This window comes from Phyllostomus discolor, chromosome 4 (assembly GCF_004126475.2).
Source record: "Phyllostomus discolor isolate MPI-MPIP mPhyDis1 chromosome 4, mPhyDis1.pri.v3, whole genome shotgun sequence".
Lineage (NCBI taxonomy): Eukaryota > Metazoa > Chordata > Mammalia > Chiroptera > Phyllostomidae > Phyllostomus > Phyllostomus discolor.
Genome location: NC_040906.2, coordinates 133,146,676 through 133,173,222, shown reverse-complemented (window position 1 = coordinate 133,173,222; position 26,547 = coordinate 133,146,676).

Genomic DNA, 26,547 nt, shown 5'->3' with positions numbered 1-26,547 from the left:
GTAGAATTCACCAGCCAAAACCATTTAGGCTTAATGATTTTCTTCTTGGAAAGCTAGTAATTATTAGTTCAATTTCCTTAAATAATATTGACATCAAATTATCTATTTCTCCCCATGTGAGTTTTGGTACTTTGTGATTTTAAGTCATTGGTCCATTTCATCTGAGTTATCAAAGTTGTGGGCATATATCATTGTTTGTAGTGCTCCTTTACTGTAATTTTAATGTCTATGAAATTATTAGTGATGACACCTCTTTTTTTGATAGTTGAAGTTTGAGTTTCCTATCTTGTTAAAATTTTTAAGCCTGCCAAATGTTGGCCAATTTTATTGATCTTTCCAAAAACCATCCTTGGTTTTGTTTATTGGTTTTTTGACTTCTTCTTTCAACTTTATTGATTCTACTTTTAACAGTTACTGTTTATTTGCCATCTCACTTTTGGCTTAACTTCTTTCTTTTATTCTCTAAGGTGAAGGCTTAGATAATTTATTTTAGGTATTTTTCTTTTATAATATATGAGTTTGATGCTATAAATCTTCCTCTGAACACTGCTTTCACTAGAACTGAAACACTTTGCTAAATTGGATTTTCATCTTGGTTTGTTTGCAAAATATAAAAATATATTTCTTTTGAGATTTCTTTGATCCATGTTTCATTTAGAACTGTTGTGTTTAACTTACAAATATTGGGGGTTTCCAACTATCTTTTTTGAAATCTATTTCATTTAATCTATTTATGACAATATACTTTAATGGTTTCTATTTTTTAAAATTTATTGAGATATGTTATGTACTCTGGAATATGATTTATTTTGGTGAATGTTTCCCATGAGCTTGAGAGAATGTATGTTCTTCTGTTATTGGATGGATATTTTATAAATATCATTTAGGTAAATTTGATTAATAGTGCTATTCAGGTCAACTATATCCTCCTTATTTTATGCCTACTTGATCTATCAATTATTGAAGGGTGGTCAAGTCTCCAGTGTAATAGCACGTTTTTCTTTTTCTCCTTGCAGTTCTATCAGTTTTGCCTCACATATTTTGATGCATAGGTTGTTAGGTATATATACATCAAGAGTAGCTGTCTTCTAGGTGCATTGCCCTGTTTGATATTATGTAATCCCCATCTTATCTTAATCCCTGATAGTTTTCATTGTTTTGAAATCTGCTTTTTCCTGAAATTAATATAGATACTCTAAAATATCCCAGTTTACTTTTCCATTAGGATTTACATGGTATATCTTTCTAAAACTGTTTATTTTATATTCTAAAACCTTTTTCGGTCTTTATATCTAAGATAAATTTATTTTAGATTGCACATAGTAGGGTCTTTTTTTCTGTTTTTTTCTAAGTGCACTGATATTCTCTTTTAATTGGCACATTTAGACCATTTGCATTTAGAGTAATTACTGATATAGTTTGATTACTATCTACCATGTTTTTGTAGAACTATTTTTTATTAGTTGCATTTGTACATTATATTTTATCATTCTTTCTGCATTCTTATTTTCATTGAGTGTTTACATGATTGTAATTTATCTTCCTTTCATATATATATTTTTTTCTTTAATAAAGTTGTCCTAGAGTCCTCCTTCAAGTAATACTATATTATTTCACACAGAATGAAAATACTATATACAGGGTATTCCCAACTCCTACATCCCATGTGTTATGACGGTGTTTTTATTCCTTTTACTAATATGTAGTATAATTATCCAATGTGTTGCTATTATTATTACTATAAGCATGCTGTTATCTTTCAGATAATTAGGGATAAGAAAATATGACCTCATAGTCATTTGGAAGGCTACTATTAAAAAAAGAAAATAACAGAAGTGTTGACAAGGGTGTGGTGAAATTGAAATTCATTTGCACTGCTGGTGAGAATGTAAAATGGTAGAGCCACTATGGAAAATGGTATGACAGTTACAACAAAAAATTAAAAAATAGAAATACCATGTGTTCCAGCATTTTCAATTCTGTTACATACCCAGAAGAATTGCAAGCAGGAAAATGAACAGATATTTGTATGCTCATGTTTATAGCAGCAAGAAACAAAAGGTGAAAGCAACCCAGGCATTCATTGACAAATGAGTGAATAAACAAACTGTGGTGTATACAATAAAATATTATTCAGTCTTAAAAAAAGAAAATTCTGATATGTGCTACTATATATAAACTTTGAGGATATTACATTGAGTGAATTAAGCCAGTCACCAAAAAGACACATATTATATTATTCTGCTTATTTAGGTAACTACCTAGAATAGTTGATATCATAGGGATAAAAAGTATTCCTGTAGTTGCCTAATCATGAAGTCAACAGAAATAGGAATTATTGCTTAATGGGTACGGAGTCTCAGTTTTACAAGATAAAAAGAATTCAGAAGACGGGTTGTAATGTATGTAGCACTACTAAACTGTGCACTGAAAAAGGTTAAGATAGTAAATTTTATGTTATGTTTTTACCACAATTTAAATTAAAAAATAAGAAAATAAAATATCTTAAATTTATATGTATTTCATTTCTCATTTCTTCCTTTCTAATGTAGACCTGAGGTTTTCTTTTGTGTGTTTGCTTGTTTTTCAAAATCAGCCCTTATCATGAGCACCTTTGCCAGAGTTGTTTTATTTTAAATTTTATTTTTCAGTTATAGTTTACATTCAGTATTATTTATATTAGTTTCAGGTGTACTTCCATACTACTTAGATAATCATATAACTTACAAAGTGTTTCTCCTGATGCTATAGCACCCCACCTGGAGCCATACATAGTTATTGCAATGTTATTGATTATGTTCCTGATACTGTACTTTATGTCCTTGTGACTGTTTTGTAACTACCAATTAGTTCTCCTTAATCCCTTCACTGTTTGACCCAGTCCCATAACCCTCGTCCCTCCAGCATAGATCTGAGTTTTTGGTTAAGTTTTGAGTTATCAGTTTCTTCTACATCAAGTTTTTAAAGCATATCTTGGAGGATAGTTCTGCTGGAAATAAATTACATGGTTTTTGTTTCACTAAGAAAGGTTTAATTTCTCCTTTTTGAAGGATAAATTCACTGGGTACAGAATTTTAGGTTGGTGGGTTTTTTTAATATTCTTTCAACTATTAAGTATTTTACTCTGTTCTGCTTTTGTTTACATGGTTTTTGATGAAATTTCTTAAAAATTCTTATTCTCATTACTTTATAGATTAGTTTTTTTCTTTTAATCTTCTCTCAAGATTTTCCCTTGCCTTTGATTCTATGTAGTTTGAGTATTATATACTTAGGTGTAAATTTGAAAAAAAAATTCCTTGCAGTGTGTTCTCTGAACTTTCTGATTTTGAGGTTTGGTATTTGTTATTAATACCAAACCTCAAAGAAAATAATACCAAAGAAAATTCTTTGCCATTAATATTTAAGTATTTCATCTGTTTCCATCTTCTCTGTCTAGTATTTCAATTATTCACACTTTTAAGCCTTTTGAAATCACCTCAAATTTGTTGGATATTATAATGTTTTCTTGTTCGTTTTTGTTTTTCTTCACATTTTGGTTTGAGAAGTTTTATTGACATATTTCTAGTTTGCCGGTTCTTTCTTTGGCTGTGTCCAATATACAGATAAGCCTATCAAAGGCATTCTTCATTTATGTTACAGGTTTTTTTTAATTTCTAGTTTCACCTATTTATTAGAATTTTTCTCTTTTTTTACATTTACCCATCTGTTCTTGCATTGGAATCTTTAACATGTTAATCAAGTTATTTAAAATGTTTTATATGATATTCCCCAACCTGTGTAATATCTGAGTCTGGTCTGGTGCTTGCTGATATCCTTCAGACTATGTGGTTTATTTTCTCCTCTGTATTGGCATGGCTCATACATTTGTTGAAAGTCAGACAATGTGTAACAAGTAATAAGAACTGAGGTAAATAGAACTTTAATGTGAGGTTTATGTTAATTTGGTCAGGAATTGAGCTGTGTTTAATATTTGTTGAGCTGTAGGTGCCAGAAAGTTCAAATCCTTCTAGTGCCTTTATTTTTGTCTCTACAATTTTTTTGAGAATCTCCAAGAACATAGAATTCTATGTCTCCAAGAACATAGAATCCTCAGTCTATTCTATTCTAAGATAGACTTTAATGTCTATCTTACAGGTGTTTCAGCTCTAATAACTGTATTATTGACAGCTCCAATTTATTTAGTGGCCCAGTATGTGGGAGAGAAAGTGGTCTATTATCTTATAATCCTATCTCAGAGTTTTAGTAGACCTGAGTCCCTGGGCTGTGCCTTTCACCAGTGGCTCTCAACTCTGCCCCCCTTCCCCCCAGGCCACCAGACCCTGGCCCTAAGGTTAGATAGGAAGGCTATAAGGGCTGGAATACTATACTTGCCTTTCACCTAGGCAGGTTAAGGTTTTTGTAAAGACATATCTTGGTGAGTAAGCATCTGTTACGGGAGAATTATCTGGGTGTATTTCACAATGGTTTATTTTGTTTTGCTTTATTCATCTCAGTTTGCTAGTGCCACAAGGGGATCTTTTTTGGCTTTTCACCATGAAAACTCAGAGAGTGCCTGGATGTAAAACTCACAAATATGTGAGAAACCCTAAAATTACAGCCCCTATGAATGTCATCCCTTTTTTACTCATTTGCACTCGGTGCCTAGACATTTTTCAAAGTTACCATCTAAGTACCCCTACCAGCTTATGGATCCAGTAAGTTTTGGTCCAACTTCACAGATGCCAGGTATGACTCTTTGTATTTATCTTTCTTTGCAAATTTTGGAGTGGTGGTTTGCCTCAGGACTTTACAGATCTCTAGCAGATCCAAAAGTCATTAATTTTTAGTTTGTTCAGCTATTGTTGTGTGAATGGTGCTAATGACTTCAAACTCTATACTGAGCTAAAATACAAAGTCCTGATATAACTTTTTTCCTTTTGGACTACCTGATTATCATGGCATTACTTTATAAGGTAAATTTGAAAGAAATAAAGTTACCTAATGGAATAATCATCTGTGTGACAGAAAGATACAGATAAAGTAACAGAGAAGAAAGTCATGTGCAAAATCACCTTTGTGCCGTGCATTTCTTTATCTCAGCTTTTCTGCATGTTATAGGGGCTACACATCCAATCTTAATTCTTCTGCTACCTGTGTGAATTTCAGAAAGTTACATAATCTATCATGGCCTCAGTTTCTCATTTATAAAATTAGATGGATAATATATGTAATGCTAAAGTGTTTTCTAACTATAATTCTCTAGGTTATTTAGTATATAAAAAATTTTTACATCCAAAGTAGATTTATTTTTTAATTCAATCATTCATTCAACAAGTATTCATTGATTTCAACTCTGAGCCAAGGTGAATATTATAGTTAAGGTCTTTGTTCACTTAGAATGTACTTGTGTATTCTTTTGTGGAAAGGTAGCATATACAGTTTTTTTTAAATTGTAAGTTTTTAGCTCTGGCTGGTGTAGCTCAGTGGATTGAGCATGGGCTGCAAACCAAAGTGTCACAAGTTCGATTCCCAGTCAGGGATTGCAGGCCATGACCCCCAGCAACCGCACATTGGTGTTTCTCTCTCTTTCTCTATCTCCCTCCCTTCTCTCTCTAAAATTAAATAAATAAAATCTTTTTTTTAAATTGTAAGTTTCTAAGTTACATTATTATTAGAAAAAATAAAAAGTTAGAATGAAGTCATTGGAACTGATTGGGGTGAGGATATGGGTGGTACTTTGTGTTCGGCAGTCAAAGAAGCTGTCAAAATGTGAGGCATGCAAGAAAGGGTCAGCCGAGGCAAATTAGGAACAGGACACTATGGACAGAAACAACAAAACTAAAGATTCTACATTAATAAAAGTTTAATATTGTTTGAAAACATTAAGAACAACACTAACCAACCAGCCAACCAAACAGTAAAAAAAACCCATGCTGCTAAGAATGGCAGGAAATGTGCCAAGAGAAATAAGCAGCAGCCAGTTGGTATATATCCTATAGAATATACATTTAGCTTTAAGTTCATGAGCAAAAGGAATCTATTGGAACAGAAAAAGCAGCTAAACTATTGCAATCTGCACAAAAGAAGATAGTAGAGTGAACTGGAGAGTAAAAACAGGCAGCAAAAGCTAAATGGTGCTAATATCTATTTTAGAATTAGAGGACATGGTGGTTTTGCATGAAAATGATAAGGAAAAGAAAAGTGATAAATGACTTGTAAATTGTTTGTCTCAAAGGTTTAAGTAGATTGTGGTGCCAGTTATTGAGATATGAAGACCAAAAGAGCAGTAAGTATATTTAGGAGGAAATACACTTCTGTTTGAGCTGTTAGGTTTGTGATTTCTTTAGACATAACAAAAGTGAGAGCTGTGATGAAAACTGTAAAAGATAGCAGTTCCTTTACTTTGTGAGAACACCTAGGAAAGCATTATTCAGGAACAAAGGAGAGAATATTATGATCAAAATGTGACTATGTCTACTGTAAAAACATTTGAAATAATGTAAAAATGGAAAAAGTAAAAAAAAGTTGCAAGACTTCTATTGTAGGAAATTAAATTATAAGGCAGAAACAATCATTTTGAATGAATGCAGTTTAATTCTATGTGAAAAATTATACAATGACTAGAACTGAAGAACTCAAACTAAACTTAAATACTGACCATGAAGATATAAAGGAGCTATGTCCTTCAGCTGAGACAAATATGTTCATGTTTAATAATATTTGCATATAATCAATGTCAAAATAAATAAGAGACCAAATAAGAAAGATTTACAAAAGCTGGTATCAAGTCATTGCTTATAGGATGTAACAGCTTTCCACTAAAGATGACCTTTAGCCTCTTAAAATGAGTAAGGATGTAGAAGAAGAGAAATCCCTGGATTTTTGAAAGCGTGAGCCATTTATGGGGAATTAGTCCATCTTTTTGAGGACAAAGATTCTGTATTGCCACAAGAATTCTGTACTGCTTTTGTTAAATTAAATTTACCTTTTCATCCTGGCTGCTGTGGCCCAGGGGATTAAGAGCCAGCTGGCAAATCAAAGGGTCACCAGTTCAACTCCCAGTCAGGGCACAAGTCTGGCCCCTACTGTGGGCCAGGTCCCCAGTAGGGGGTACATGAGAGGCACATTGATGCTTTTCTCCCTCTCTCCCTGCCTTCCACTCTGTATAAATTTAAATAAATAAAATATTTTTAAAATGTCCTTAAAAGTAATTAATTAATCTTTTCATTCCTAAAAATAATACTTGAGACATAACATTATTTCTTATTCAGTGTCATTCATTCAGATGAACATGATTATCTTTCTTAATCACAAATAAAGGAATTTGGAATGTGCTTTTGAGATAACTCACTGAATCATCCTCATTTTTTAAAACTAACTGAGCTGCAATAAATAGCTGTATTAAAGCCACATATATGAGGAAATTTTAACTCAGAATTTAAGACTTCTAATTTACTATTTTGGAAATTTTTTCTGAGTTTTCAATACAGGAAAATTCAGAAAAATGAGAACTATGCTTCTGTCCTTTTCAACAAACATATTTATATTACAATAATTTTTATAATAATCTATTAAATTTTTAAAAAATATGACTATCAAACAATAAACTACAGCAGATTAAAAATATTTTCCTTGACTAATTGTGAATATTTAATTTTTAAAAAATGGGACTTGAAGAAAAGAATGGCTTAATTGTTATAAGTTACTGGAAATTTATTTAATAGGGCTTTATTTTTAAAACTTCCTTTTAATGTATGCCGGTATACTGGTATAAAGCATGTATTTTCTGAGTCATCTCCTTTTTCTGAGGGGTGGAGTAGATCCTAGTATAAATCAATTAAAGGAGGTCACTGTTAATCTTTATTTTTGGAAATAATTTTTTTAAAGACTGCTATTCTTTTTGTTAGATTTAATATTCAACAACAGTTTGTGAAAGTCTGCCTATATCCAAGCCACCCAAGATGTGAATAAAACAAACTTTTTGCTGAAGCAAACATCAATTTCCTAAAAGCAAAATGCTGATGTGAGACATGTTTTTAGTCCTAGTTCTGTGAAGCTTAGAAGACAGGCTCTTCTCAGCCATACATCTCCCTATGGGGCTTGCAAACATAATTTTATGATTAAGAACAGAGCAAGTGATTTAACCTTCTAAACCTAACAAGTTATTTTCTAGAAATAGCACACTTACACCAGCTTGTCAAGTACAGGATACCTAGGTTTTGGAACTGTTTAATCCATGCAGTTTTTTGTGCATAAGGGGAATTGTGAGCATGGCTTATAAATTATGCCTTTTATTATTTAATATATCAAAGACAGAGTGATCTACTTTTTTTTTTACATATATTTTCCTTAGGATCTGAGCCAGTATTATGCTAATGTTTTTGTACTAATGAGTTATAGTCGTTTCCCCAATAAATGGTACTTTGGTTGCTCAGAGTATTTAAGATTGGTTAAGTCAAAACTTATATGGAATTTCCACTTTTTTTAGGGAATCAGCTATTGGCATGGTGGCCCAAAATACTCAGAATGGTAACATTTTATAATCCATACAATTCAAATGGTTTCTGGGTACTAAGGGGCCCTGCACATCAGTGATATTATTTCAAAATATGAAGTCCATTATTTTTTTGTGGAGTTTTAGCTCTGAGTCTATTTATATTGGCTAAATAAGTTTCTTGAACATGATGATAATAATAATAAAAGTTATATTTTAGTACTATATGTTGATTCTATGAAACTAATGCAGCATCAACTTATTGCAAAAGGCATTATTTAAAAAATTTAACCTGAAACTACTTAAAAGCTGAATAGAAAAAAGCAAAATAGGAGATACAGTAAATAGAAAAATAATGTGTATTAATAATTCAAAGTACTTGTAGGTGTATTAAGGTCTTGGACATATATATCAGAGACATCTGTCAGGTGAGATTAAGCAACTAAGAAAGTAAAGTTTGACTAAATATCAGAAGACAAGATACTAGCATTACCCTACCATTAACTTCCACTGCACTGAGATATGGGCACATTCATCTACAAATACACTGAAACAATACACAGATAAAAATGGTACAGCAGATATCTGAGGCCCATTTTTAATGAAAATTTTGTAAATTAAAGCTTCTGCATCTTAATTTTTTTAAAAAAAGAATCTTTTGGGGAAGCATTCAATCCCTTGAGGCAAAAAAGAAAATGTTGAGAGATTATGTTAAGCACTGTAGTTATTGTGGTTCCAAACAAGGACAAGCTCCCAGCTCTCAGGGAGCTTCCAGTCTATTGTGGAAGCATCGGTACTCACTAATCATTCAATTCTAATTGTGGGCAGTGGGCCCTATTTATGCTCATTCATCAAATATATATTGAGTGTTTATTATATATGCCAGGCTCTCTGGTGTGTGCTGGAAATAAAAAGATAAGCAAAACACAAAAAACACAATTCTTTCTTGGTTGTTCTCATTGAGTACAGAGATTTGTGGACAAAAAAATATATTAGACAGATTATTACACAAATTAACATGAAAAGGCAAACAAACAAGTATTCTGAGTAAAAGGAATACAATTATTTTTGCAGGCATATTAACAGCAACAAAAATCAGACCAAATTAATCTGTGGTGCTAAGGAAGTTCTCTGGAAAGAAGCAACACAGGCTACAAGTAGACACTGAGACAAAGGTAGGTAATTCCAAAAAATTTGAGAGAACATGAGCAGAGACCTTGAGAACATAACACATGGGCACAGCTGATAAGAAGACAGGGAATTGAAGCCAGAAAATAGAAAACAATGAATCAAAAAGGTCCAGAGAGTAAAACTGATCTAGTAGCACTAAGAAGAAGTGACTTTAACTGATGGAAAAATAAAGAAACCCTTCCAGGAAGAAGATAATAATTTTAAGGAACATGAGGTGGAAAATAAAAGGACATTATTATAAAACATAAAAGAACAACAATGTACCTAGAGCAGTAGATTTTAACCAGGATGATTTTGCCCCTCAGGGGACATTTGACAATGTCTGGGGACATTTTGTCACACTGGCATCTAGTGAGTAGAAAACAGAGGTACTGCTAAATATTCTACAATGCACTTCACAACAAAGATTGTCTGGACAAAATATCAATACTTCTGAGGCTATATAATCATGATTCAGAATATTCATAGCTAAAGGGATATAAATATGAAATGTAGATGGAGAATTAGCTAGTTAACCATACCATTTTAGAATTTATAATGAAGGCAATGGGAAATTATTTTAAAAATATTTTGAACGGGAGTGACATGAAGATAATTACATTCCTAAATATTTATTTTGACTAATATGATGAATCACGATAGCAGGAGAAGATGGAGACACAGAAATTATTGCAGAGTGTTCCAGTAGTACAAGTGAAAATTAATGATGAATTGATCAAAATTAGTACAAAGTGAAGTAGGAGAATTGGGCCAATTGGAGAGATTTTAAGGAACAGGCTCTGTGATTGATAGGATGTGTGTTGAAGAGACTGGTAATGACTTCCATCTTCTGACTTGAGCAACCGAACAGCTGGTGGTAACATTTCCTGAAGAATTTTGGGAGGCTTGTAAAAATATTTCAGAGTAATTCTCCTTGCTCATATTCTCTTTAAAAAAAAAACAGGTTAAAAAAAAATAAAACAAAATAAAAATCTGTAGCAACTGATTCAGTTCTAGGACATATTTGAGAATCTTGACATAAATGCTCCAACTCAGGTTATCACTCTCCATTTTAAGAGACAGAAAACCACCACTTTTTAGAAAATACAATCAATTCAATTTTTCAGAAATTTATTAAAGAAGGCCTTATAAATCACATGCTTTTCTTGCTTCTATCCACTCAAAATATTAGATTGGCATTCCCACAACTCCCAAGTTTATGTGTCTATGGTTTAAATAATTATATGGCCAAAAAAAGTTTCAAATCTGTGAAACCAATACAAATTTCCAGGAAGGACAGTATTATTGGCTTACTGTGAACAACTTATCCACTCTTCACCTAGTCAACTATGACTAGAATGACCAGGTCATGTAGACGACACATGATAGCTGTTGTCCAAGCCCATTGCTGTGATTGTTGGTCCTATAAGGAAATATTCCTGGTTGAGGAAATTGCACAAAACTGTCCGGAGTAGTTCTATTTATTTCACAGTCAACATTTTTGATATATAGAGATAATTTGAACTTAATATGATTGAATTATCCACTATACAATTAAAAACATAGTTGTCCTTCTTCAATGTCACCTCTAGATAATCTATGTGATTGTAATGCGAGGGAACATTCAGGTCATTTCCTAATGCCCATTTCATCCTTAGTGGACAGAAATTTGAGGCAAATGTGGCCATTCATAATTTTGCAAAATTTATGTGTCAGTCTCTTATTTTGCATCATTTAAGATTATCATGGCCCCATCTATCTCCTTTTCCCACTAGTGCCAAAGTAGTTATCATGAGGGTACTAACCAGCTGTATGGAGTTGTGATCTGACAACACGCACACTCACAGAATTAGTAAGTAGAAGAGACTGAATTGCATCTCTGACACTCAGGCCCATATTCCTAGAAGAAAAATCTGTTTGGCTTGGATCAGTCATCCTCCCCTGATATAGTCAACTACAGACTGGGTTCTATGGCATAACAGGTCTTCAAGGTCTTTCCCCTTTTGGAAGCACTGGGGATAGGGAAAAAAATGATACATTTCTCAAAGAAGAAGGCATTGTTAGCTGGGAAGTTACCCAAGAGTAAGTCCGTAATACCCCAAGACATCAGAAATGTTATAAATTTTATTCTAATAAGCACAAAAATATGTTTATTATATCAAATATTAAAACATGTTTTGTTCCTAAATAGGTAAATATTGACTAGGAGATGTAAAGTCTCCTACTTATTTTGTGAATCAAAAAATGATTTAAGATATTTAGACAATTTTATACATTTCTATTTATTTTTTGAAACTTTTGCCACACCTACAAGTAAAAAATATAATCCACTAGTGTATATTTTCATTAATATCAGGATATGCACAATAGCATATTTTTAACACTAAAAGAATTTCTAAGTGCTATATATTTTAACTGTTATATTGTAAGAGAAAAAATGATGAATGTCACTCATTTGCCAGAAAAAAATGGATTCATGCAAAAAATCAAGTTTTTTAAAGCTGAACTGTAAGCACCCTTCCTCATCACTTTATTTGCCTCATTTTTATGCTCACATATAAGTCAATAATTCATAATAATGCTGAGATCAGGAAATTTTCAGTTTTTCATGAAACTAACTGCTTAGTGCATTCCGATAACCCAATTTTATAATCACCTGCCAGAAATTTGCTTTCACACATCCTGGCTAAAGTAATGAATTGATGAAAGTTTTAGTTTCACTGTACTACCAAATCTTTGAAATGTTTAACTGACTGAATGAGTTGTTTTGTTTAGATTATGTCAAAATTTGGACTAATTTTTTTAATATAGATTTGATTTAATTGGCTTCCTTCAAGCAGTCAAATTTATACTCTACAAAGTCAAATTAAACCTTCCATAATGTAAGCCAACAGCAAAAGCAATTTACTAAATTGCATCTAGCTTGGAAGAGTTAATATATATTCACTCTGCATTGCTTCATCTAGAATTTTGTTTTGAACTGGTAATATTTAGTTTATGTTTTCCTCTTAATAGTCTTGATACTGTTTTATAAAACTGAATTTGTTTTAAGCATAACATTGGTTGATTTTAAATTTTACCAACATTTAAAAAAAGGAAAGCAGAATAATCAAGTGAGCATGATTTGCTTTTTTGCCCTGCTGAAGTCAGAATAACCCAAGCATAAAAAAATCACTGGGGTCAAGGCAGAAGAAAGGCAGAGAACTTCTGCTTTCCTTTGTGTTTTAGAAAGTAGTACAAATAGCAACATTCTCTGTGATTTTACTGAGATCATGATTCATAAACACAGGTACCTAAAGAGGTCAGGTGTGCATCATATTGCCAAAACTGAAACATACACATAGGAAGCAAAAATAACTAACAGCTTTATGGAGTTACAAAAAGTGCTTATCAGAGGTGAAAGACCAGGTAGTTGTTTTTTTGCTTCTTCCACCTATAGAGCTTCGGATGGCCAGTTAATTCAATGTTTCAATAGAAACCTGGAATTTAAAAATGTATGTAACATTAATAGACTCTAAATGCTGACAAGCAATTTTCTTTCCTTCTTTTTATTCCACATGCCTTCTTTTTCTTTCTCCTCTCTCCCTCCTTTCCTTCCCTTGTTCCTCTCTTCACTTCCTTATGTAATCATTGAGATAATTCAATACTAGGTCATTAAAATAATATGACAATTATTTAATTAACTGTTCATGTAATTTAGTTAAAAGCTGTGATGATAACAGTAAATGCCAATAACTTTCTTATATGGCTGAAAATTTAGGCCTCATGATGACCTTTAATGAAAACTTTATCACTATGTGCTAGACTAATCTTGATACCACATTATGTTTTCAATTATATCTTTCTCACTCTATTTTCTATTCTCTTCTACTCAAATAGTGACAAAACTGACTGAATAAACAGTTTTTTACTATCTTGCTTCCAGTTAGTGATTTGCAAATTCCTCTGCTTAGAATCTACTTAGGAACAAAGAATTCATATTCTAATTCTCATCACAGACTTACTTCAGTGGAATCCCCAGTGATGCAGCTGGAAGGCTGGAAGGCTGTCATTTCTAAAGATCTTTTAGGGAGAATTATGTGGATATAGGTGTGGGATCCATTGTTAGAGCAATGTAGTATTCTGGTTATCTATTGACGAGTCATTTTATAAAATATAATGAACAACAAAGAAATACATTTAAAGGAAATTCACCCATTTACAGATTACTTCTCTAATTTGACTCCCCAAATAATCCTGCTTTCTTTAATTTTTATATTTTATAAATAGTAGGTAAGAGGAATAGGTGGTTGGGGCATACATACCACTACAGCAGAAAAAAAGCTGGGCCATTTAATAGGCCAATTTAGTAACTTCACAAATTTGTGTACCTATAAGTGTACAGATTTAAACTGAATTGTAATTCAATTTCATTTCTGACAAATATGGAAAATTCGCCTTGGAATTTTTAATAGGAACTGAATGATATAGACAGGACTAAGACCTCAAGTATTCTAATCCCAAAGCCTCAGCACAAATTTTTGAGCCTCATATGATACTTTTTGGTTATTATTAGAATCAAATATTTACATTTAATATAAGTTTAGGTTCATGTTAAATGGCATACACCTAATGAATCTATGAATCAGAGTTAAATAATATAAAAATTATTTCTTGTGGCAATATTCTACTTGTATCTTTCCTAAAATTTTTTAATGAAGGAGGACAAGCTAAAAGAGAAAAACATTTATTTGAGGCCAGAGATTGCAACAGGAAGACAAAGATCATGTAATACCTTAAACTCCACTCTGGGGAGGACAAAGAAAGGCAGGTCTTATACACCTGAGGCTGCATGTATTATCCCCAATCCAGTCTTTACATATAAATGGATAGTTCTAAGCTCAGTTAATAGGAATGGTTGAGCCCAATATATTGTACAAATGAAGACACTTAGTTGGGAAAACAGATTGATGCCTTTCAAAGTAAGAAAAGTAGAAGGTCTGGTTGTCAGAGTGAAGAGGAGAGTAAATTCATGCACAGCTAAAAACTTCAAAAATTCATGGAGAAACACACTGGGTGGGACATGGATAAGAAAATCATCTTCATGTCTTCCCACTCTATTTTAGTTTCCTTAATATAAATGATTCCCCTTGGTAATCTCCATTAACAGATTCAACAGAAATATTTTATCTCATGACTTTCATAACATGACTGTGTTCTTGCCAAGGTTTCTAGGGAATATATACAAAAGTTCATTTTACAGTTCATATGGCACCTTCATATATATATTAATGACCAGCATTAAATTAATGTTAGCTGGTGGTGGTTATGGCAAAGAAGTTCCAGCAGTGACAATAATAATGATGGTGATGCTTGTCACATGATTTGTATATGTTTACATTGTTTTTCATATCTGTTAAGACAAATTCAAAGATGCAAAATTATTGATAGCTACATAATACCAAAAGCTTGTTACACAAATAACAGAAACTAGCCAGCATCCCCTTAGAATTCAGGAGACAAGATAGACAAAAATAGGTAGGGACAAGATTAGAACTTTAATTAGCTAGAGAAAGATCCTTAAAATATACCAAAATTAAATCAGGTCATATTTAGGGTAAGAGAGGTTAGAGATCATGGTGAGGTCAAATTGATAATCTTTAAATAAGCCAATGATACCTTAGACAAGGGTCTCATCTCCAAAACATATAAAGAACTTACACAACTCCATTCTAAGACAAGCAACCCAATTAATAAGTGGGCAAAAGTACTAGAATAGATACTTCTCCAAGGAAGACATACAGAGGATCCAGGGACACATGAAAAGATACTCAGTATTGCTAGATATCAGAGAGTTTGCACATTAAAACCACAATGAGATACTGTTACAGAACACAGGCAAGGGGGGTACACCTATATACTATATAATAGTTTGTTATACTATATAATAGGTTTGTTATGTCTGCCACCTTATAGCAAACATGTCTCTCAATGCCAGAGATTAGTGAAATAGAAAGGAAATGTTTATTTAATGCTATACAGACTTAAAGCAGTGACCTAATGTCTTCATTAAAATATCAAAGTCCTGGGGGGCTAAGATGGCCTGGAGTAGAAAGGAGCAGATTTGGCTTCCCTCTGCTCAAGGGAGAAAATGCTGTCCGATCTATGGAGTAGAGAAACAAGCAACCAATACACTTCAGCATATGTGAAAATAGGGGACCAAGGATTGTGGTGGAACCAAAAAACCAGACCCTAAGAAGAGTGCTGCAACAAGGTAGGGTCCCAGAGACGAGCGTGGGGCCCAGGGGCTGCAGCCCCAGGCCCAGCACCTGCTGCTGGGTTTGCTACAGAGTTCTTGGGAGAGAGCTGGGACAACTGCTCCCTCCCCAGCCAAACAAGGTCTGAGTGACACTGGGAGGAATCCAAGTGCTAGCAAACACACAAGGGCTGTGAGCCCCTTTGGAGGCTGTGCACACCAGAGGGGCTGGGTCTCGCAGCAGGCCCTGATCCCCACAGTCACAGGTTTGGCTGGAGAGTTTGGCTGCAGGAGAAGCCAGGCCATTGTGTTGAGTGGCAGGCTTGAACAGGAGGAATTTCTCAAGAGGAAGGAGTGAAAAGATAGACACTGTTTGGGGAAATCTCCTAAAATGATCAATGGCTCCAGCCTCCCTGCCACCCAGCCAAGGGTGCGTGGGCATGTGCGCCCCTGGGGAGAGCATTGCTGCACCCCAGTCCACAGCAGTAACCTTGGGGAAAGGCCTGATTCCCATACCCAGGGCACAAGGCTGAGGAGCCACGTTAGCTTCCCAGACAGTGCTGGAGCCAGTGTGGGAGCCAGTGTGGGTGCTGCTGACTGAGGAAGAAAAGCCATACAATCACCCTTCAGCGTGCTGCAGCCAACAAGAGCAGAAAAACCAGTTTGGCCACTTTGAAACCAAGAGACTTTCTAATTTTATTCTATTTTTTAAACAATTCTTAATTTTAAAATTTTTATTGTTTTTATTCTCTTTTGATTTCTTTTTCCTCTATTTTCTGCTTTCTTGTTTTATTCCTTCCTCCTTCTTTTCCTCTAATTTTCTCTTCTTCCTTCCTTCATCTGCTTTTTTTTTATTTTTTAAATTTTTTTCTAAATACCTACAAAGTGAGACAAAATCTTGGATCTGTGAAAAGACCAAAGTTGAACCTAAAGAAGGGGCATGACAATAGCTGGACAGTGAGACAAATTTCACTCTGCTATTACAGAGAACCTGCAAGTTATTGCATATTTGTATTATTATTATTTTTCTAGTATTCCTACATCTTTCTAAAATAGTATTTATGTATCCCTCTTCTTTTTGTATAATCTGCTTTGCTAGGCTAGTTATATTGTATGACCTGACAGCTTTCCCCTAATATCTCTTTTATAGTGTATTGCTAATCTACTGTCCTTTAACTCACCGGTGTCCCATTAACACATACTTCTGTACTCCCTATTCTTGTTACCTAGATCTCATAGATTCTTTCATATGATTGTTGTCCTAGTATTATTGTAAATAATTGCTGTTCCATGAAATTGCAATTACTCCACAACACCCCTCGCAGATCCTAGTCCATTTCAAAGTTTCCTGAACTCTATTACTGTAGCAGTTAACTGTATTCTCTCACACACTACACCTATTTACTATCCTTTACTCTCACCTTACCTCAGAGTCTGACCTCCCACAACCTCCCTGCTTTATAGATCCAACTCACAATCCTTCCTTCCCCAACAAGAGTCTTATCTTCTTTCCATCCTTTCTAAAAATCAGCTACCTGGGTGGAAGATCACGGTTAACACTATACATAGTCAAAGGATCTCTCATCTCTTCTCTACTTGCTGCTACTGTAAATATCATAGAATACTCTGTTGCTGTCTTAAACCATTTTGCCTTCCCCCTCCAACTGATGACAAAAAAGAGTAGGTGGAGGTGGTGAACACCAAGATACCCACTGGAAGAGGAAACCCAACAACAAAGGAACCACTAACAGATAACAACAGAAGAAGGTGAAGGAGGGAGTAATAACCACACAAACTTCAATCCAGGACCTATCTGGAAATACAACTAAACAGTAGAGACAGTACCCAATAAAAACAAATGAACAAGAGCAAGAGAGAATTCTTTAAACCTTATACACACGAAAGAACCAGCTTCAACACAACCTGCCCTCACCAGGACAACAAAATACAAGAGGTGGTGGATAGAGTGACCCTCATTTAACCATCTGGTGGGAAGGAACCACCAAAGAAAGACCCAACAACAATCAAAACCCAAAGGCAAACACAAAGCCAATTTAAATGACAGCCCAAGACCAGTGAGCTTGGGAGATCAAGGAAACTGCACCACTGAAGCTCACTGCTATTCTACTAAAGAAGTTCACACCACAAACCCAGGGAGCCAGAACTGATCAATTTAAGAAGCTGAGGCTAACAAGAAGAGTCTCACAAAAAATGGGAAGACAAAGAAATAATCCCCAAATGAAAGGAAAGGAGGAAGCCTCAGAAAGAATGCTAAATGAAATAGAGATAATTCAACTATCAGATATTGAGTTTAAAGTAATGATCATCAGGAAGCTCAATGAACTCACAATGAGCTACCAGAAAACTACAGGGAAGCTACAATGAACTCACTGAAAGCTACATCAGCATGAAAAAGGAAATAGACACTATCAACAAGGGCCAAGAGGAAATGAAGAACACAATTTCTGAACTGAAGAACACAGTAGAAGGAATGAAAAGCAGGATCGATGAAGCAGAAGATTGGATCAGTGAGCTAGAGGACAAAGTAGAAGAAAATACCCAGAAAGAGCAAGAAAAGGAAAAGAGGCTCAGAAAGAATGAAGAGGGATTAAGAGAAATGCAAGACAATATGAAATGTAATAATATCCGTATTAATAGGGATACCAGAAGGAGAAGAAGAGAACAAGGGATAGAACACCTATTTGAAAAAAGTAATGATGGAAAACTTCCCTAATTTGATGAGAGAAAAAATCACACAAATCCAGGAAAACACAGAGAGTTTCAGTCAAGAGGAACCCAAAGAGGGTCATGTCAAGACATATCATAATTAAAATGGCCAAAATACCAAGACAAGAGAGAATCTTAAAAGCTGCAAGGGAGCAACAGGAAGTAACATACAAGGGAGCCACATAAGGTTAGCAAGCTGACTTTTTAATGGAAACACTCCAAGCTAGAAGAGATTGGCAAGAAATATTCCAAGCAATGAGATCCAGAGGTCTGCAACCAAGGCCACTTTACCCAGCAAGGCTCTCAATCAAGATTAGAAGGTCAAATAAGAAGCTTCCCAGACAAAAGAAGTCTAAAAGAATACACCTCCACTAAACCAGTGCTGCAAGAGATGCTAAAGGGCCTGCTTTAAGGAAAAGAAGAAAAAGAGAGAGAGAGAGAGGAACACAGGTATAAAAATGGAAATGAATAAGTACCTATCAGTAATAACCTTAAATGTAAATGGATTAAATGCCCCAATCAAAAGACATAGAATAGCTGAATGGATAAGAAACCATGACCCACACATATGTTGCCTATAAGAGACCCACCTCAAGACAAAAGATCTACATAGACTAAAAGTGAAGGGCTAGAAACAAATTTTCTAAGCAAATGAACAGGAGAAAAAAGCCAAGGTAGCAATACTCATATCTGACAAAATAGACTTCCAAAAAAGGACCATAAAAAGAGACCCAGAAGGTCACTTCATAATACTCAAGGGAAGAATCCACCAAGAAGACATAAATATTGTAAATATATATGCACCCAACATAGGAGCACCCAAATATATAAAGAAAATCTTAAAGGACTTCAAGAAAGATATTGACAACAACACAGTTATAGTAGGGGATTTTAACACCCCACTGTTGAAAATGGACAGATCTTCCAAACAAAATATCAACAAAGATATTGTGGCATTGAACAATGCCCTAGATAAAATGAACTTAACTGATACATACAGAGCCCTTCATCCCAAAGAAGCAAAATACATATTCTTTTCAATGCACATGGAAGATTTTCAAAGATAGATCACATGATAGGACACAAAGAAAGCCTCAACAAATTTAAGAAAATTGAAATTTACAAAGCATTTTCTCTGACCACAAGGCACTGCAACTAGAAACCAACTCCAAGGGAAGAAACCCAAAACACTCAAAATCATGGAGATTGAATAGCATGCTATTAAACCATGAATTGGTCAAGAATGAAATAAGATAAGAAATCAAAAAGTTTCTGGAAACAAATGGAAATGAACTCACAACAACCCAAAATTTATGGGACACAGCCAAGGCAGTCCTGAGAGGGAAGTTCATAGTAATACAGGTCTACCTAAAGAAGATAGAAACATTTCAAACAACCTAACCCTACATCTACAAGAACTCGAGGAACAACAACAAAGACAGCCCAGTGCAAGCAGAAGGAAGGACATAACCAAGATCAGAGCAGAATTAAATGACATATAGAGACTAAAAGCGCAGTTCTAAGGATCAATGAAACCAGGAGCTAGTTCTTTGAAAAGATAAACAAAATCAACAAGCCTTTAAGCAGGCTCATCAAGAAAAAAAAAGAAAGGATCCAAGTAAACACAATCAGAAATGAAAGAGGAGAGATTACAACTGACACCACAGAAATACAAAGGATTGTAAGAAATTACTATAAAGAACTGTATGCCAAGAAATTTGAAAACCTAGGTGAAATGGACAAATTTCTAGAAAAATATAATCTCCCAAAACTCAATAAAAAAGAAGCAAAAAACCTGAACAGACCAATAATAGCAGATGAAATTGAAGCAGTAATCAAAAAACTCCTGACACACAGAAGTCCAGGTCCACATGATTTCACCAGTAAATTCTACAAAGCATTTAAGGAAGAGCTAATTCCTATCATTCACAGACTATTCCAAAAAAATCCAGAATGATGGAATACTCCCAAACTCTTTTTATGAAGCCAGCATCATCCTAATCCCAAAACCAGATAAAGACATAACAAAGAATGAAAACTTCAAGCCAATATCACTGATGAAAATAGACGCTAAAATCCTCAACTAAATATGGCAAAACACATCCAAACAATATATTAAAAAGATCATAACACCATGACCAAGTGGGATTCATCCCAGAAATGCAAGAATGGGTTCAATATTCACAAATCAGTAAATGTAATACATCACATAAACAAAAGCAAAGACAAAAACCACATGATCATATCAAAAGATGCGGAAAAAGCATTTGATAAGGTACAGCACCATTTTTGATAAAGACACTCAGTCAAGTGGGAATAGAGGGAGCATTCCTCAACATAATAAAGGCCATATATGAGAAAACTTCAGCCAACATCATACTCAATGGGCAAAAATTAAAATTTTTTCCACTAAGATCAGGAACAAGACAAGATTGTTCAGTTTCACCACTTCTATTCAATATAATATTGGAAATTTTAGCCACAGAGATCAGACCAGAAAAAGAAATAAAAGGCATCCAAATGGGAAAGTAGAAACAAAACTGTCACTGTTTGCAGATGACATGATAGTATACCTAGAAAACCCTATAGACTCTGCTAAAAAACTGCTTGACCTAATAAACAAATTTGGCAAAACTGCAGGATACAAAGTTAATATCCATAAATCAAAGGCATTTCTGTATATCAACAATAAAACAGCAGAAACAGAAATCAGGAAAAAAATCCCATTTGACATAGCAAAAAGAAAAATAAAATAGATTTATTAGGAATAAACCTAACCAAGGAAGTAAAAGACCTGTATAAAGAAAACTACACAACACTGAAGAAAGAAATGAAGGAAGACACAAACAATTGGAAACATATACCATGTTCATGGATTGGAAGAATTAACATCATCAAAATGTCCATACTGCCCAAAGCAATTTACAGATTCAATACAACCAATTACATGTACCAATGGCATATTTCACAGACATAGAACAAACACTTCAAAAATTTATATGGAACCATAAACGACCCCGAATAGCTGCTGCAATTTTGACAAAGAAAAGCAAAGTAAGAAGGATTACAATACCTGATACCAAACTATTACAAGGCCACTGTAATCAAAATAGCCTCGTACTGGCATAAAAACAGGCATATGGACCAATGGAACAGAACAGAGAGCCCAGAAATAAGCCCAAGTCTCTACAGCCAATTAATATTTGACAAAGGGGGCGACAACATAAAATGGAGTAAAAACAGTCTCTTCAACACAATGGTGTTGGGAAAACTGGACAGCTACATGCAAAAAACATGAACTCGAGCACAAACTTACACAATACACAAAAATAAATTCAAGGTGGATAAAAAATTTAAATATAAACCATGTCACCATTAAAGTCCTAGAGGAAAACATAGGCAGGAAAATCTCATATATTTCACGCAGAAACTTTTTTACTGACATGTCTCCTAGAGCAAGGGACATAAAGGAAAGAATAAACAAATGGGATCTCATCAAAATAAAAAGCTTCTGCACAGCTAAAGAAAACTGTTAAATAAAAAGAGAAACCAACTGTATGGGAAAACAGATTTGCCAATGATACCTCAGACAAGGGTTTTAATCTCCAAAATATATAAACAACTTACTCCTCTCTAAGAAGACAAGCAACCCAATTAAAAAATGGACAAAGGACTTCAACAGACACTTCTCCAAGGAGGACATCAGAGGATCTAGAAATACATGAAACGATGTTGAATATCACTAGCTATCAGAGAGATACAAATTAAAACCACAATGAGATACCACTTCACACCAGTCATAATGGACATCACAAACAAAGCAACAACAAGTGTTGGAGAGGTTGTGGTGAAAAGGGGACCCTAGTGCAGTGTTGGTGGGATTGCAGACTGGTACAACCACTATGGAAAACAGTATGGAATTTTCTCAGAAAACTAAAAATGGATCTGCCTTTTGACCCAGCCATTCTACTGCTAGGATTATATCCTAAGAACCCTGAAACATCAATCCAAAAGAACCTATGTACCCCAATATTCATAGCAGCACAATTACAATAGCCGGTGTTGGAAGCAGCCAAGATGCCCATCAGTAAATGAATGGATCCAAAAACTGTGGTACGTTTACACAATGGAATTCTATGCAGCAGAAAGAAAGAAGGAGCTCCTACCCTTTGCAACAGCATGGATGGAACTGGAAAGCATTATGCTAAGCGAAATAAGCCAGCCAGTGAAAGACAAATACCATATGATATCACCTTTGACAGGAACCTAAGAACAAAACAAAGAAACAAGCAAAATATAACCAAAGACACTGAAATAGAGCACAGGCTGACAGTGACCAGAGGGGACGGAGAGGGAATTTCAGGGGAAAGGAGGACGGGTTTGCAGGAACAAGTGTAAAGGACACATGGACAAAAACTAGGGTGGGAGGTGGAAATGGAGAGGAGTGTGAGGGGCTGGGGGGGCTGGAATGGTAATTAAAGACAGAAAAAACTTTACTTGAACGATTACAATTTAAAAATAAATAAATAAATAAAATGAAAGTAGAATTTCAGCATGCAAAAAAAGCAGGTTTAAAGAATGAAAGAAAGCTGTGAGAGCAGACTTTAGGATGTATAAAGCTAGAACAAAGGAGGAGGAAGACTATTAATTCAATATACATATGTTAAGGACCTGCCATTCATAATAGTTAATAGATTCCATAGACAATATAATGGGGAAAATATATGATTCTTGATTATAAGGAGCTTTTACAATAATATGGAAGAAAGGCTAGATCAAGTTCTTCAGTCTACAGTTTAAGAAATATAGAAGCAGAGCCTAGGACAGATTGTTTAAATGGAAAGCAAGAGATCAGACTTGGGAAAATGAATTGAAGAAAAGGCAGGGATCACCAGTGAATAAATGGAGCCTAGCACTTAGCCAATTGCTCTCCTGCCCATGTCCATAACAGCTGTAAGGTGGGGGTAGCTTAAGCTAAGTAATATATAAGTATGTTAGATCAATGACAGCATCTTTTCCTTAAAAAAGAAATTATAATATTTTCATATGGTTTCTTGTGCACACTTTAACTGATATTTATATTTATATTTATACTTAGCTTATATTCTCCAATATGTGGGGTAATTTATTCTAACTTAGATGTCGAAAGAGGTTTTCCATTGAGATTTTACTGAAATCCTTTAGAATACAGAAATATTTCAGCTAGTTTTTGTTTTGTTTTTATATGGGTTTTTTTATAATTAGATAACCAAATCAAATCAAACATTTATCTATACAATTATCTCCCTATAGCCATTCTTGTATATTTCTTCCTATGATCTAAATTTCTGTATTTATTCCTTTTTCTGATGATGAATCTCCATGCTGAAAATGATAATTGTATACTTCAAATGAATCCACAGTTTAACTGAAAAAAAATACAATTTAAAGTTATAAACATGTTATTTTTCTTCCAAAGAAATATTGATAGATTTTTTTTCATTTAGACTCTTACTTTTTCCAAGAAAATTTTCTAAAATATTAAATATACTCTATATGCTATTTATATACATATTTGAAAATACTTATTTTTCTGATATTTACCTTGTTTATACATGTTGTTTAAAAAGTTCATATATACATATCTGCAGGGAGGGCAAAAGTACTTTTACAGTTCGTATAAAAAACAATGTAGTAATTAATAAATAATAATACAAGAATAAACAATGGCTTGCATACTCACAACTGTAAACCTACTTTTGCCAACTCCTGCACATTTGCCTTGCTTAGAGTATCACATGTCAGATAGTGGCAGCAGCTTCTGTCATACCTGCACTCTTTGCTATTTGTCTTTGTCTCAAACACCACACAGCTAGTCTCCTACTTTTTCCTGTTAATTTCAGTCTCAAGGCATTATTTTATGAGTCTTTCAAGCAACGGTCTCTTCCCTGGTATGAGTCTAATAATTCTTAAGCCAGTCAGAGGAAGACAAATACCATGTGATTTCACTCAACTGAATGAGCAAACTGAACTAACAAGTAAAATACAGACAGACTCACAGATAGAGAGCAGGATGACAACTATAGGGGTGGGTGGAGGGATTGAGCAAAAAGGAAAAAAGGACTCATCATGGACATGGACAACAGATTGTTGATTTGGGGAGATGTGTATATGAAGAAAAAATGCTAATGGAAAAAATACAATTAAAATGTCAAAAAGAGTTCACAAATTATTTGAAATCTTGACTTTTTATAGAAACATAAATGTAAAATCATACTACAGAGCACTGATAAGCTCTGTTAACTTCAAGACTGTGGTGAACTATATCTAACTCTAAATCAAGTCTTCTGTTATAATACCTGAGAGTGTGACAGCACTCTTGATTTGTTTTTATAGAATTTTCTATACCATCTTTAACATAGCCATCCAATTTTAATGCATTTTTATAATTTTCAAAAACTACACTTATATGTGGAATCTAATCAACAAAATAATTTAACAAACAAAATAGAAGCAGAAGCACAGATACATGGAACAGACTGATAGCTTCCAAAGGGGAAGTGGTTGGGGTCTGGGTAAAAAAAGAGGAAGAAATTAAGTAAAAAAATGTGTGTGTGTGTGTGTGTGTATACACACATATACACATAGATACATACAACAATATGGTGATAGCCAGAGGGAAAAGGGTGGGGAGAAGTGGAAGTAGGTAAAGGGGGATAAATTAAGAAAGAAATAGACTTGACTGTGGGTGTAAGAACAAGATACAGTATGCAGATGATGTTATAGAGTTGTACACTTGAGACCTGTATGGTTTTATTAACTGGTGCAACCCCAATAAATTCAATAAATACCAATGACACATTTCACAGATATAGAACAAATATTTCAAAAATGTATATAAAAATATTCAAATGTATATGGAACCATAAACAACCCCGAATAGCCTCAGCAATTTTGAGAAAGAAGAACAAAGTGGAAGGGATCACAATACCTGATATCAAACTACATTACAAGGCCACTGTAATGAATACAGTTTAGTACTGCCATAAGAACAGACAAATAGACTAATGGTACAGAATAGAAAGCCCAGAAGTAAACCCACATTTCTATGGTCAATTAATATTTGACAAAGGGTGCAGAAGCATAAAATGAAGTAACAATAGCCTCTTCAACAAGTGGTGTTGGGAGATCTGGACAGCTACATGCAAAAAAATAAAATTAGACCGCCAACTTATACCATACACAAAAATAAACTCAACATGGGTAAAATACTTAAATATAAGTCGTGACACCATAAAAGTCCTAGAGGAGAGCATAGGCAGGAAAGTCTCAGATATCCCATGCAGCAATATTTTCACCAATATGTTCCCTAGAGCAAGGGACATAAAGGAAAGAATAAACAAAAAGGACTTCATTAAATTAAAAAGGCTTCTGCATGACTAAAGAAAACATCAAAAAATGAAATGGGAACCAATAGTATGGGAGATCATATTTGCCAATGATACCTCAGACAAGGGTTTGATCTTCAAAATATATAAAGAACTCACATGACTCTACTCCAGGAAGACAAACAACCCAATTAAAAAATGGGTGAAGGACCTGAACAGAAACTTCTCCAAGGAGGACATACAGAGGATCCAGAGACATATGAAAGGATGCTTAGCATCACTAGCCATCGGAGAGATGCAAGTTAAAACCACAATGAGATGCCGCTTCACATAGGTCAGAATGTCCATCATAAGCAAATCAACAAACAACAAGTGCTGGTGAGGTTGTGGAAAAAAAGGAATCCTAGTACACTGTTGGTGGGGATGCAGACTGGTGCAGCTACAGTGGAAAATAGCATGGAATTTCCTCAGAAAACTAAAAATGGAGTTGTGTTTTGACCTGGCGATTGCACTGCTGGGATTATATTTGAAAGAACATATGCATCCCAATGTTCATAGCAGCACAATTTACAATA